Source organism: Sus scrofa, chromosome X, assembly GCF_054392235.1.
Source record: "Sus scrofa isolate SSC_HxYL_T2T_F1_AM1 chromosome X, Sscrofa_HxYL_maternal_Yorkshire_Landrace_v2.0, whole genome shotgun sequence".
In the NCBI taxonomy this organism is placed as follows: Eukaryota; Metazoa; Chordata; class Mammalia; order Artiodactyla; family Suidae; genus Sus; species Sus scrofa.
Window position 1 is genome coordinate 127564043 of NC_139401.1, and position 16497 is coordinate 127580539.

Below are 16497 nucleotides of genomic sequence, written 5' to 3' on the forward strand. Positions count from 1 at the left end.
TAGCCCTTCCCATCGTTCAGATTATATGTTCCTTACTTGCAACAAATCTGCATATGGTGTATTTGAATTTTTAATATAGGAGTCCAGCTTATGCAATATTTGGGTCGCTTAGTACCTGCTCTACACACATTATCATATCTTTCCCAGCACAAGAGCCCATGATTCTCACCAAATCTTACCTGAATGATAAGAGCTGTGGAGTTGCTAATCCTGCTATTCAACCTGACGAAACACTGAGCCACGGGACCCCTTTCACAGAGTGTGTCCCTCACATGCCTAGGTGAGAAGTTAGCATACTTATAAGGACAGACAATCTTTTGTGCCTTCTGAGCTGAATAAAACATGTAGCTGGTCTAATTTGCTAAATATAACCTTTAAGAATCATTGGTGAGCAAAGCAGAAAACAAGGTATCCCTGCAGTACCTCCTTTTCAACATCCTATTGAAATATCAGGAGAGACACAGAAGCAGAGAACAGACTGCAGAGAAGAACACAGTCCATCTGCTCAAAGTTCCATCTTGGTGAAAGAGCCACTAAATGTATTTTTTCACAGGAAATGATTGAAGGATGCTTGGAGAAGGGATGAAGAGCTTTGCCCACACCATAGACACTGCAGATGCAGCCTTAGACTCCCTGCTTCTGTTACCCAAAAACTGGCTTTGCCTCTTGGTGGGAGTCAAGCCAAAAGATAGAACCAAGCCAAAGTAAAGAGGATGAAAAATATCTTACTTGCAGCAAGTAAGAGAACACTGGGGATCTTTCCCAAATCAGTGCTTCTCAGAACAGCAAAATTGGGGAAGCTTTAAGCTAAGGGTACATGCATATTCATAAGGGGCCTTAAGCAGAATACAGTTCAGTATAGAATTGGGGCCAAGGTCAACAGAGACCAAGTTTTAGTTGACAAGTCTGGAGGGGCAATAACATCATTCCATCCTCCACCTGAGTGGGGGCCTTAGTTCCTGCAGGACTCAAAGATTATATCAGATTGTGATATACGTCCCTTGAGGAGAAAGTAGGACTCTGTTTTATTGCTGAACTGTTGTTTCTTGACTGCTTTTCTTTTGTTCCTGAATTCTCTCACTTCCTTTAAGATTATTATTACTAAGACCTGTTCAGGGACAAACACTGTGACTAGCATTAAATCACAAAATGACTTAGGCCAAAAATGGCTTCTCTTATGTCAAGAAAGCTATGTCTGGTTCTCTTTCTCTGGGGACCTCCTACACTATCTGCTTACACATTGGACTTCAAAATCCTAAAGCTCTTCTTGAGAGTGATTTTGATACAACTAAAAATTATGCTTTTATTAGATTGGATTTTTAAGTGTATATTAATATTGAAAGTGCTGTGAACAAGACCAAGGCTGCTACACCAAATGGACAGCAGTCAGCCCTTGTCTTATTCTCTGTAGCATTTGTAACTGATTTTTTTTTAAATTATGTTTTCAGAAGTATACTTTCACTACAAACATTTTTTTCAAACATATACATAAGTGCTTGAAGTTAAAGATGAGTTCCTGCTGTGTCACAGTGTGTTAAGGATCTGACATTGTGGTATTAGTCCCAGATGTGGCTGGGATTTGATCCCTGGCTAGAGAACTTCCACATGCCACAGGTGTGGCTGAGAAAACAAACAAAAAGTTGAAAAGATGAAAGAAACTTCTTTTCACAACCTACCCCTAATTTTACTTCTCAAAGATAAGCACTGTCAAATGTTTGTAGTGTATTCTTAAAAAGTTACTTAAATTATGCTCTATGACCTTGTAATATAGGTGCCTGACATTAAGCTTTTGATAGCAGAGGCATCCATTTCAAAAACATCCATCTTGAAAAAAAGACAACTGGAATAAAAGCCAGGCTGCCTCACCCAACAAACTCCCTTTAGAAATCCCTGGGGGACTTACACAACTGGCCTTTTGAGTGACCATGCTTTTCCCTTCCAGCACTTTAATTCCTGCTCTTATGTTTTAAATTCACTGCTAAAGAGTGAAGCTGTGAAATCCTAAACACCCTACCCTCTACCCCAGTACAAAATAGAACCCCAGGTCTGCACTGTCACTCTTTCTACCCAGGACCTGGCTGTGTAGCCTCAGGCATCCATTGTGAGTAATACACCTTTTTTTTTTTTTTTTTTTTTTTTTTTTGTCTTTTTGCTATTTCTTTGGGCTACTCCGCGGCATATGGAGGTTCCCAGGCTAGGGGTCGAATCGGAGCTGTAGCCTACACCAGAGCCACAGCAACTCGGGATCCAAGCCGCATCTGCAACCTACACCACAGCTCACGGCAACGCTGGATCGTTAACCCACTGAGCAAGGGCAGGGACTGAACCCGCAACCTCATGGTTCCTAGTCGGATTCGTTAACCACTGCGCCACGACGGGAACTCCCTTTTTTTTTTTTTTTTTTTTTTTTTAAATCACTGTTTTCAATTATGGCTTCTCTCTTGACTAGTAAGGGCTTCCTCACTCTAATATTGTTCCTTCAGTCCAATATCTTTTGTCATTGTGTTCTGTGTGGCCTGATCATGGCTGTAATTCTTAGTGATCCAGGAAGAGTTTAATTGGCTGAGTCCTTCAGTACTCACTCAAATGTTCTCCACAATAATAATGACTTCCGTGATCAAAATCTGGAGAAATACATATTGTTTCTCACCTTTCTCCCTTAATTTGGTCTTAATTTCATTGTTTATAGAAAATATTAGTCAGTAGCTACACTCTAGTTTTATTATACATGCTATTTTATTTTCCAATTTTCTTTATCTTAATGGTGAGTGTATTCACTGTTAAGTACAGTTAGAGTTAAATAAATGTTCTTCCCTCTCCCAACTTTCACCACAGGTACATCTGCAAGTATTGATGATACCTCCCCAAAACAATCACTTTATTTTCTTATTTTTATGACACCTTCGCACTTTCTCGTTTTGCTTTTCTTTTTCTAAGTTATTGTATACTTTCTAATTTTCCTCTGTGGGCTTTGTATTTATCCCTTAAATGTTGGGGTTTCTATGATTCTGTCCTGGTCCCTTTATCTCTCCACTGGATGCCATCGAGCTGGATAATCTCATCAACCGTGATGGTATCAAATACCACCTGTATATTTTTGAATCTCAAAACTGTATCTCTACCCCAGACCTATCCCCTGAAGTTCATATCCATATCTAATTACCTACCTTCCATTTCTACTGTGATACTTAATATTAAGTTTATTAAAAATGCTTGGTTTTCTTCCTAAACCTGCTCATCTGTTAGTCTCTGACATATGAACAAGTCACACTGAATATCCACCTATTTCTCAAGCCAAAATTTGAGGGTCATATATTGAGTTTTCTCTCTTTGTGGATGATATCCAGTCTATTAGCAATGATGCCAGATCTACCTTCAAAATCGACCCCTCTTGCTTCAGTTCTGGTCCTCTCCAGTCCATTCTCCACACACCAGCCACAGTGCTGATTCGGAAACACTTTGCATAGCATACTGTTCTCCTTTAGCCTCCTACAGTGGTCCCCTGCCCGATGACCCTTTGGTTTCAATTCAGATTTCCTACTACAGCTCACAAGGCCCATCACAATGTGGCTTCTGAGTCCATCAACAAGTTCATCCGTTACCTTTGGCTCCCTTCACATTTCACAGTCAAGAAAAACTCAACTATGCCATGCTCCTCCTCACATGGGCTCCATATACACTTTTATTTCTTCATGAAACATTTCCTCCTCCTCTTATCTTTTTTTTAATGTCTTACTCCTAATTTTCCTTCAAGTATAAATATTTTTCCTATGTCAGGACCATTAAGCCCAGATCACATTAGGCATCCCTACAATATGCTATAATTAATTAGCACACCAAAATTAGGGCTAAAATTGTTAACACATGTTAAGTCCTCTATAAGACTGAGTTCTCCAAGGGTAGCAATTCTGTCAGTCTTACAACTTGTGTCTAGCACAAGAACATCTGATCAAATCTATTTTGAATCAGATAATGGACTGGATGAGTAATTTTTTTCAAAGGTCTAAAAGTTCCTTTGGCTAATTTGAATGCTGCAGTAGGGTAGGGGTAGGAAGAAAGGGAGTCAGTGAAGAAAGGGTTCTGTGCGTTCTTGTCATGGTGCAGCAGAAATGAATCTGACTATGAACCATGAGGTTGCTGATCTGTTCCCTGGCCTCGCTTGGTGGGTTATGGCTCTGGCATTGCCGTGAGCTGTGGTGTAGGTCACAGATGTGGCTCAGATCTGTGTTGCTGTGACACAGGCTGGCAGCTGTAGCTCCAGTTTGACCCCTAGCCTTGGAACCTCCATATGCTGCAGGTGCGGCGCTAGAAAAACAAAACAAAACAAAACAAAAAAGAAAAGAAAAAAGAAAGGGTTCTGGAGCCTCAATCCCACTTTGTGTGCAGAATCTGCACCTTTATCAATAGATAGATGAAACTTCTATTTCTGATTTTGTTTGAGAAAATGTTCTATGGAGAAATAAGTTTCAGAAACAACTGAAGTCCATGAAGTTGAAGAGCCCCCAAAGCTCTAAATTCTGTAATTTTGTGAAACTGCAATGAATAAAATGGCTAGAATAATGCGAGAGCCTTAGACACTAGTCAACATTCAAAGGGCTTTTGAAGAGGTTTCCCCAGACTTAGAACATTTTCAGACAATTCACCAAATCATTAACATTACTGTATGGCACAATCATTCAGGAAACTGTTTCTAGGAGGGTACTTTTTTTTTTGAAGAATGCATATCCTACTGCCTAGAAACAAATTAGTATGTTGTTCCTGCAGAACTAGAATACTGTTCAATTCAAACTGTTATCAAACCCATGGTAGTTTCATTCCATTTCAGTTAGTAACCCAAATAAACCTATAAAATCCATAGCCTTTCTCTTGCCTGTGGGAGCCTCTTGATTCAGGAAATGTGATTGAATGTAAAAGGAAATATTCAGAGAGGAAAGACACAATTGCACAACTAATTAAATCACTTGCCTCTTGCCTCATAGGTCAATGAGCATCCCAAGCAGGGGTCACAAAGCCAAAATTACACATTTTAGAAGTGATATAAATAGGTATTGTAGTCTTCCTATTAAAAATTATTAAAGTTTTTAATACTGCTCAGGTGTGCTGGCTATTACTCCCCTTCTCGTGTTTTTGTAATGTTTTCATATTATGCAGCACAGGATTCAAGGAGTGTCGGGGGCCTTGGAGACAATATGGCTCAGATAGATATTCTGCTCATCAGATGTGAAAAAGAAGCCCAGGGAAGGGAAACAACTTATCCCACATCATTCAAGTAGTAGAAACAAGACTAGCAGTCAGGACCATGGCTCTTAATTAGATGATCTGTCTTTGATAATAAATTTTAATCTTCATATTTTTGGAAAAAAATGCTAATCTAAGAATGATATACCTACCCTATGAGTCAGTGCAGTACAGTGGAAAGAATATAGTTTTTAGAGGAAGACAGATATGAGTTTGAGTTCCACTTAAGTCTCTAGTTTTCTTCAATACTTTGGGTCTCAGTTTCCTCTGAAAAACTAACATGGAAATTTCAGTTGTGGCTAATGACAGATTTCAAATATGGCTGCAACATCACCCATTCTGCATGCTTTTCTTTTCCTTTTTTCTTTTTAGGGCCACACCCATGGCATATGGAGGTTCTCATGCTAGGGGTGGAATTGGAGCCTCTGGCCTACACCATAGCCACAGCACCACGAGATCTGAGCCGCGTCTGCAACCTACATCACAGCTCACAGCAATGCCAGATCCTTAACCCACTGAGCGAGGCCAGGGATCAAACCTGCAACCTCATGGTTCCTAGTCAGATTCGTTTCTGCTGAGCCACAACAGGAACTTTCTGCGTGCTTTTCTTTAATGTAACCATCACTAGGTGGACCTTTGTCCCATTCTCTTCTAACTCACTGGACTTGTGACAGCTTAGAGCATTAGAGAGTAACTGAATTCCAAAGGTAGAATAGAAATGGCCCAGAAATTTTGACCAGGTTCTCTTGGGATATTTGCTTGGAGGAAGGTAACTGCCAAGTGTGAAGTTCAACTGCTCAGTGACTACTATGGTGAACTGGTGGATAGCCTTTGCTGGGATGCCAGCCTACAGCCAGCATCTACTGCCAGCTGGGGAGTGAACCATTTTGAATGTTCATTCCAATTGAATGTTCAAATGCCCCAGCTGAAATTTAGCTGCAACAGTATGAGAAACCCCAAGAACTAGGCAACTGAAACTTTCCTGATTCCTGACCAGTTGAATCATGAACACAGCAGAAAGGTTTTCTCTTTACTCTAAATTTAGGGTCATTTGTTAAGCAACAACAAATAACCAGATCACATACCAAATAAGGACTAAGAGGTAAAGTACACAGTGTGGTATCCACCAAAACATGCAAACATAGCTAGTTGTTACTAAATTACATTAATAAAAAAGTTTTCAGTTTTTACATTAAGGCAACAACCATTTCTTATTATACCCAATTTATTTATTTATTTATTTATTGGTCTTTTTTTGCTATTTATCGGGCCGCTCACGCGGCATATGGAGGTTCCCAGGCTAGGGGTTGAATTGGAGCTGCAGCCACCGGCCTATGCCAGAGCCACAGCAACGCGGTATCCGAGCCACGTCTGCAACCTACACCACAGCTCATGGCAACGCCAGATCATTAACCCACTGAGCAAGGGCAAGGACCGAACCCGCAACCTCATGGTTCCTAGTCGGATTCGTTAACCACTGCGCCATGACAGGAACTCCTATTATACCCAATTTAAATTCAACTTCAGAAACATATATGATGGTTCAAGTTAATTTGGGGGCCCTCATATATTTCTTTTTCACTCTCTTGTCCTCACATATACTGTCAATTCCTTTCATTCTCTAGGTCTCAGCCCTGGTCGTTTTCACTGGACTTTAGTCCAAAGAAATAACGTGTATGCATTATGTTTGGACAGAAACTATTATATATTGTATGTACAACCTTTAAAAAGTTCTCCCAATAGAGATATGCATCCACTTATAAAATCAGTATCTACTTATGCCAAACACATATTCTTCTATGTAACAAATGTGTGTCAACTATAAGCCTAGAGCATGTAAATGAAGCCACACAATTTAAATGACTTGCATTTGATAAGTTGTCCTTCTAATATGTGAATAATATACATAATACTGTTCTGTGGCATAAAGGGAAAATAATTACTCTGTAAACAATGATGGGACTGTTTTCCTGTATAATGAATAAGGTAGGATTCATGTTGGGAAAATGTTAAACAAAAATACTATTTTCAATGCAATAATATGGCTGGCTGTATATCACAGAACCTGGGAATAGTTATACCCTTCTCTAAATAAGAGTCGTGCAATGAAAACTGCTAAATATCAGCATGAATCAACAAGGCTTGGAGCCAGGTCAGTGTTCAGATAGAGCAGTGTCCAGTTTACTAGCCCCCTCTTAAAAAACTAGTGTTCATCCTCCCCGGCTCAATTCTTACATCTTCCATCACCAAACACACTGTGAATAAGAAAAATTTTCATTAATTGTTGTGGATAGAAGGCTAGCAACTTCCATTTATGGAGTGCACACTACATACCAGGTGTTACACTATCACACATAAATGTCATGTAATTCTCCTTAGGACACTATTGTGAAGCAAGAGAACACTTGGATATAGCATTTGGTGATAGTACGAGTAAGCCATCATTCTCATAGATCCATAAATAATCTTGGAATATATTCCTAGATATTATCTAGTTTAGTGATTTTTAACCAGATTTTGACCTCAGGACTGTTAATATAGGTAACATCTTATCAGTAATATTCTGTCTTATGATATCACCAAAAGATCTGAGGAGAGTAGAGGTAGGCTAGGAGCATGTGTAGCTTGAAAAATAAAAAATCATCCAGGACTTGCCAATATGCCCCTTTGAATGCACGTTGCTGTCTTTTCCCAGCCACTCACATTCAAGGATCATGAAGTAGTTGAATACTCTTCCTTTACAAATGAAAGAGTTGGACCATTATGCCAACGAAGAAGAAAGGATTTGGCCAAAACACACTGTAAGATTGTGTTAGAGGTGGTCATTTCTATGTTTGTTCTTCTAGGACACTGCTTACTTCTCTTCCAAAATGTGCACTAATGTCAGTATTTCTAAAAAATGCTGGATTTGAGAACTAATCAGGCCATCCTTATATAAGCAGAACTTATTGTGTCCAGAATGCAAATTATATGAGTGCAAGGGACCCAGTGGTCTTCATATTTTAGTCAGTGTCCCATTTGCAAGATAAAGCCCAGAACACTGGTGCTGGAGTCATCATCTGTAATTCCAGGCAAATGAGAGACACAGCATGCATATTAATTACTCCCTCTACAAAACCGAAGTTGATGGGGAATGGGGATGGTCATAACCACCATAGGAATTAAAATAAAAACCTGAATTACTATCCAATGATGAATCAAAGTATTCTGTCACTTGCAGAAATCGCTTAATGGGTGTCCACTCCCTCAGAAATGTATTCTTTTTTGCTCATTTTGTTGATGGGTTTTTGGCATGAATGTGGATGTGGGAAATAAATACACTTTAGTTGATTCTATAGCTCTTATTTGTATCCCTTTATGCATTCATTATAGCAGAACATCCACTGTATTTTAATGCAAGCAGAATAGAATATGAGCTCCTCCCAGTAGCTTACTTTACCACTATATGTTACTTTTAACAAATTACATCATTGGACCACAAAACCTTTGATTTTCTATATTGATGGCAAAGGCTGCAGTTCAGTGGTTCTCCGGAATCTTGGCATTCACATTTGGGCTAGATTCAACTTTTGCTAAGGATAAAAGATTAACCTTTGAGGCAAATCCACTATACCATCACAGTTTCATTTGGATCTTCATCCAACACAATTGAAAAGAATTCTCAAACACAGTCACACTTGTTCTCCCAGATTTCAAGTTAAGATGATTGGAAACTTACTGAAGAGGAGGTAGTATCCACTTACTAGGAGCAGATGTTTGCTTTGCCTGTGTCTTTAATCTTCGATTTTTTGATGCGTCCTCACACTCTTAACCAGTATAACACTTAGTAAACCCTAAACTGGATTTCTAGTCATTACAAAAAACTATTCATTCTGAGCATTTGGTCTTCTTGCAGACCATCCGTTTCAGCGAGGGTCACATTACTCACCTTCTCTGACAAGCGGTAACTATTTCTTCCTTTATAATTCTAATGAGGAAGTCCCTGAGCTCTAAAATTTTCTTGCATATGACTCTCTACTTCTCATCACTGTCACCATCTTTTAGCATCCTTACATGTAGGGGGAAAAAAGTGACATTGTTTACCTGTTCTAAAGCAAAACTTCTTCTTGAGTTATGTGTTGGTCATAGTTTGAAGTTTGCAAAGGCAATACCTTCAGCTGAAAACTAGAGCTAGAGATACCTTTACTCTGTTTAAATGAAATCTAGGGAGTTTTCTTATGGTGCAGTGGGTTAAGGGCCTGGCATTGTCACTGCTGTGACATAGGTTCCATCCCTGGCCTGGGAACTTCTGTATGCCCTGATGTGGAAAGAAAAGAAGGGAGGGAGGGGGGAAGGAAGGGGAAAAGAAAGAAGGAAAGGAAGAAAGGAAGGAAGAAAAGGAAATCTAATGACGAGATCCAGAAAAGGAGTCAGGGATTAGATAGTGGATCTAGAACAGACTAGAGTAGACTAGAATCCTTTGCCTGTGAGTGTGTGTGGTGGTAAAAATACCTTTCACTTTGCTTTGAAATTCAGTTGGAAAATAAGAGACATCAGGTCGGTTTTGCTCCTGGAATCGTGGCTTGGGTAGAAAGTTTTAGCCAGTTTTCACTGAGTATCCTCTATAAGGGAGAAAGTTTTGTATGCAACACCAAAGATAAGCCTGTACGTTTTCTAGCATTATGAGTTTAATAAGAACTAAAAATGGGAGTTCCATCATGGCTCAGCAGGTTAAGAACCCAGTGTAGTCTCCGTGAAGATGTGGGTTCAATCCCTGGCCTCACTCAGTGGGTTAAGGATCTGGTGTTACTATGGCACTGGCTGGCAGCTGCAGCCCCAATTCGACCCCTAGCCTGGAAACTTTCATATACCACAGGTGTGGTCATAAAAGTAAAAAAATAAAAATTTAAAAAAGAACTAAAAATGTATGCTGTGATAACAGCATCATTTTGTTATAGAATAAGCAAGTGAAAGAGAGGGATGAGATGCTAGAAGCATGTGTACTTTATTGAGTGAAATTATTACTCCATTTAAAAGTTCAATTGTGATTGCAAATAGCCTGAGAATAAAGAGTAAATTTGCATAAATCGTTTAAAAAGGGACTCAGATTCCAGGTTTTATTCTGTCAAAATTGCACTAACCAACTCGTGATGACTAATTAGGACTCCAGTGTACTCATACTGTGGCCTCAGAAGAATTGTAGCAATATATTTAACCACTAAAAAGAAAATAAATGACAGGTAAATAAATGCCATCTAATTGATGATACCAGAGATTATTGATTGTGGCAGGTAAAGCTGTCTTTACATGTGGATTTGACATGGATTATGTGAATGTGTGGGTGGACTTGCTTCATGCTCTTTGTTTAAAAGTAAACCTCTTACCTGCAGAGACATCTCATACTCTTAGGGGTCTCACAATACGTCTTAAACACTACATGGATTAAGAGCCATTGGTATGTACTAAATGTGACATCCACTTCCTCATTCAAAATTAAACTCAGGGAGTTCCCATTGTAGCTCAGTGGGTTAAGAACCTGACATAGTGTCCATGAGGATGAGGGTTCGATCCCTGGCCTCACTTAGTGGGTTAAGGATCCAGCGTTGCCATGACCTGAGGTATAGGTCACAGATGTGGCTGGGATCTGTCATTGCTGTGGCTGTGGCATAGGCCAGCAGCCATAGCTCCAATTAGACCCATGGCCTGGGAACTTCTATACACTGCAGGTGCAGCCCTAAAAAAGTAAAACAGAAAAAAAATTAACCTTGTTGCATTTATTAGCTAACCTAAAATGCTATGTAACACTCCATTTTTATTTTTCTTTCCACCTCTTTTGGAGCTAAATGCAAGATGTCATTATCTATTCACAGAGTAGATGTACCACTGTTTGCACAGACGCACATAATGAGATACTGTTCTCTGATTTGCCCTGCCCCGCCAGCCCTCATGTCATTGACGCCCTCCACCAACACAGTCACATGCAGTCCCTGAGTCAACCCTGCTGAGAGCCAACATATCAAAAGAGCCATGGCAAACCATCAAGTCAAGCCTAGAGCTAAATGTTTGCCCTCGATTTAGTAGACAAAAGACTGCATGACCACCATGTCAGTGTGCTCTCTATGATGACTAGATTCTTCCCCCATGGCATCCTTGCCAAGCCCTAGAATTCCCACTGGTATTATAGACTACTACTGCTTGCCGTCTACCCAGGTTCTTATTATCTTCCCCCTGGAGGGTTGGGTCCTACCTCTGCCACACTTGTTCCCTATCCCTTCCTCCATTCCTTAGATGCTATCTAGGATCTTGCTGGGAAAGAACTGAAACCACAATAATAGCTGAAACAAGCTCAGAATTATCTCATCCTTTGGACTTTATACATTGGGCGGTCTGGCCATGATTTTCAGTGTCCAGTCCTATACCTAGGCTTAACCCCTCCAAAATCAGTCCTGGCTACCTTCCCCTGTCCCAACCAGTAAGCATGACCATTAAGCCTTACCACTAACCTGACAAAGCTAACCAAGAGATAATAAATGTAGGTAGTAACATTGCCACAGCATTCCCCAGGTGCCATTCGCTACCCACCCTCATCCTTTTCAATAATTCTAAGAGTGAATCTCAGGTAAAACAAAAATAGCATGACATGATTCTTCATGAATTGATCACACTGTCAGCATTTTCAGAGCTAAACAGTTGCATTTGGTCTACATTGTGTTAAGTCTGGTCACAACAAAATTTACTGAGAATGGAGGATGGAGATCTTGATGTCTGTGTCCAAAACATTGAACATGTCTGCCTCCCTTTCCTCCTGATCACTGCTTCTAATGCATTTTTATTCTGAGATACAATGCTTTGAAATAAACACTATGTTTAAAATGTCTGCTTTGTAATTAGGTAGTCACATACATGTAGTTGAAAACAAGATCATAATACTCCACTCGGAAACATATAATTTAAACGAGTAAGAGGTTATGTATTCTAAGCAACCTTTTGTTTCTCGAACAACTATTTTTAGTATGCAAATATACAGATGTGCACACTTGTTGCTCTCTAATGAATAAGTTATGTCAGATCTAACAAAAGCAATAACTCATGTTTAGTTATAATTTTAAAAAGAAATTTTCAATGCATCTTTTGTGTGCTTTATTTATATGAAGCTTCTATTTTTTTGGATATAGAATTTACACATATCGCCAACATGAATATTGATATAGTTGAAAAAAATAACACAAGACCCTTAAGCTGTCAGGGCAGCAAATGTCTAAGTAACACTTGATGTTTTCAACTGGAATATCCACTGATTAAGCCACAGATTCAGCTCAGCCAAACCAAAACAAAATCTTGTAGGTGATTATAAAAACTACTGTCAAATATTAATGTTTTATCCAAATTGGAAATGGTAAATGAATCTGATGTTCCTTGCTTGGTTAGAGTTCTTAGCAAGGTTATGTCAATATCACTTACTTGCTAAGAGGTCAAGTGGCTTACACAGGATAGCCTAACACCTTCATTAATGTATCGCAAATTCCATGATCTTAGGCATTGCTGTGAGCTCTGGTGTGGGTTGCAGACATGGCTCGGATCCCGCATTGCTGTGGCTCTGGCGTAGGCCAGCGGCTACAGCTCCAATTCGACTCCTAGCCTGGGAACCTCCATATGCCGCGGGAAGTGGCCCTAGAAAAGACAAAAAAAAAAAAAAAAAAAAAAAAAGAAGAAGAAGAAAACTGTTTGCACTACACTGTAATCTCATGAGTGTGCAATAGCATTTGTCTGCAGTACGTACCCTGATTAGAGAGTACTTTATTGCTAAAAATGCTCCCCATCATCTGAACTGTCAGGAGGTCGTAATCTTTTTTGCAATCTTTGTAACATCAAAGATCACTGATCACCATAACAAATATAATAATAATGAAAATCTGAGATATTGTGAGAATTACCAAAATGTGACACAGAGACATGAAGTGGGCAAATGCTGTTGGAAAAATAGCACAAATAGACTTGTTCAACACAGAATTGCCACAAACCTTCAATGTGTAAAAAATGTAATATCTGCAAAGCACAATAAAGCAAAGCACAATAAAAAAAAAATTCCATGATCTTGATGTTTGCATGCCTATGAAATTAAGAAACATTTCAATAAAACAAAGGAAATTATGGCTCTATGGGAATTTTCTATGCTTAACCTTGAAGTTTAATGAAATCTATGATAAAACCATTATTTTGTTTATTTTCTAATGCTCTTGGGTACATATTTGTAATGCATATATTTAACGTATATGTAGATACTCCATATAAAACATTAAGTGTTCACTCATCTATATGAATATATTCTATGTACATACATACTATGAACATAATTTGGGAGGTAACATTAATTGATTACTTGAAGGTGTATCATGTATTTGTGGGCATATTACATATTTTAGCTTATATATTTCTCATAACATTATATTTGCTCAAGGATATCATTCTTTTTTTATAAGTAGGAAAGCTAAGATTCCAAAGGCAAGGAGTTTTACTTATACTGTATTGTGCATTGGTTATTTTAGATTTTATCCAGTGATCAGACCCTTCATAAGTTTATTTTTTTCATTGTAGAAGGTTGGAGGTTGATTCAGTGGACATTATCAGCAAAATAGATTTTTACTTACATGTACTCTTTCCTGTAGGATTTATTAGATCGCAGGTGGGATAGAGAGAGGATGATGGAGGGGAAATGATATAGGATGTAGGCTGACTGCAAAAAATACAAGGGAATGAAGACGTATATAGGAGTCATTGTGAGAGGAAAACATAACTGAAACCCTTCCTAGTGGAAGGGTAGTAAAGATGAATGTCCTTGTACCTCACATTTTGCATTAAGGTGCAAGTTAACTAGTAGCCACCACTGAGCCTTTCCCTGATATAGCACAAACACAAAAACTAAAACCCAGAAAAAAACACCATTTAAGAAAGAGCCTACAATCTAGTGTCATGATTTAAGAGAATTTTATATTAATTTCAAGACTCACAGCACCAAGTGAGACTCACAATAAATAACTGATCCATTCCACCCATGAAGAGAGGAAATCTAAAATCCTGCAAGAAAGATGCTTTGCCCTTCTCCCACTGGCCATCCTGTGACTAAGACGCCCAGGGTCTATACTAAGCAGAAACCTGTACAACCATCACTTACATGTTACTGCTTTTATTCTTAACCACAATCTTGAGATTTGTTTACATATACCCACGTATAATTTATTTACATATAATATATAACTTATATACATATAACAAAATGAACCCATTTTTAAGTTTGATGTGACAGATGAGTTTTGATAGGTGGGTACACTTCCATAACCATCCTCACAATCATGATATAGAACATTTCTATCACTCAGAAAATTGCCCATTCCACCATCTAATTCATGCCAACCCCTCCCTCCCAGGCAATTATTGATCAGATGTTTATCAGCTAGGGTTAGTGTGTCTGCTTTTGAACTCCATATAAACGAAATCAGGCAGTAAGTGCTTTATGTCTGGCTTCTTGAGCTCATCATGTTTATGAGATTCATCCGTGATTATGTGCGTATCAGTAATTCAGTCTCTGCCTAGTGGTATTAATTGTGCCAACATATCAAAAAATGTATCTGTTGAGGGAAATTATTAATATTTCCAATATATAGTGATTTTGAAAAAAACTATAAAAGTCTGTGAATGAATCTTTTTTATGAATACATGTTTCTCTTGGGTAATGACCTGGGCAAGATCCCTGTTAGGATTGATTTTTAAGCCTTTTAGGACAACTTCTATAGTTGCCTTTACTCTAAGCCAAATGTATCCCTACTACTGAGGTACAATTCTTCTGAGATCTGTACTGAATGTATCAGGTTCTCAGTAAAATCTTTTCACTCTGGCTTGTCAAAACAACGGATTCTAGTCCTGTGTGAGCTTGAAGAATCATTCACCTCACAATTCTTCACTATTATTTTGCCTAAACTCTTCAGGTTTTGCCCCATATATGTCTAAATGTATGTTCAGCAATAGACTCATGGGGACCCAATACAGACTCCTGGATCTCTTTATCTATACAGATTCCTCTTTCCAAGCCTATGCCCTTGGGATTAACAGATACACACTCCTGTGTATAAAATAGATAAACAACAAGGACCTACTGTATAGCACAGAGAATTACATTCAATATCTTGTAATAACCTATAATGGGAAAAGAATTTGAAAAAGAAAAAAATATATGTGTGTGTATATGTGTGTGTGTGTGTGTATATATATATATATATATATATATATATATATAAGTATATGTTACTGAATCACTTTGCTCTATATCTGAAGCTAACACAATATTGTAAATGAACTATACTTGAATTTAAAAGATGGCGTATAAAAAGACTACATATTTTTGCTACATCAGCATCTTTTGACTCTGATGTCTAACTCAAAACAAAATCTTTGAATTATGCTTGGGTCCCCCATTCCAGCACAGCAGTGTAGAAGGCGCCCCTGTGCCGAAAGACTAGGTGATCATGTTTCAGGTCCTCTGTTTCTCCTCTCCCAAGTATGACTGTCATGACATGCATGTTTTTCAATGTCTGAAAACATATTTCATGTATTTTTTTTTCATTTTTCCACTTGTCCTCAGTGCAGTAAAAATGGATGTTTCAGACACTTTGTCATGATTGAACCGTGATGTCCATGGATATTGTTTTTGAAGGTGGCTAAAGTACTATGTTTTTCCCCTGTGATCTTTAGTTATTCCTCACACAGTGAGACATAATCATTCAATAAGAAATAGAAAGAGACAGAGAGGAGTGGTAGCAATATATTGCTTCCAGAGGGTGATAATAATCATCTGTAAATGTCTAATGGACAGGATAGAAAGAAGACGAACCGTGGTTTCATCACACATTGAGGACCTCTGAGTTATCTGTGCTTCTTTGGTGTAGTATGATAAAAAAGGATAGTGCAAATAGGTAAATATTTCAGCCCAATTTGAATGAGATACACTAGAAAAATATTCACTGGAAATATGAGATACACTAGAAAAATATTCACTGGAAATTGGGTCAAATCCTATGTACAGCCATCTGTTCTCTAGCTATCGATATGCCAAGGGTATTCTACCACAACCCAAACTCAGGGTTTTCCAGGTGTAAATTTTAGGTCTGATTGTGGTAGCTAAGCATTTTGTCCAGTGAAAACAGGTTCTCCTGTGAATTTCATGCGAATGTTCTCATTCTTACACTAGTATTTTAAAATGCATTATTCTGCTGATTTGCTGCTTTC

At 38.5% G+C, this 16497-nt stretch overlaps 1 long non-coding RNA gene across 5 annotated transcripts in view; it reads left to right on the plus strand.

Moving 5' to 3' along the window:
- The window catches only part of LOC110257663 (uncharacterized), a 416327-nt gene that overhangs the window by 189110 nt on the left and 210720 nt on the right, over positions 1–16497 (plus strand). The gene's annotated exons all lie outside the window — the stretch shown is intronic.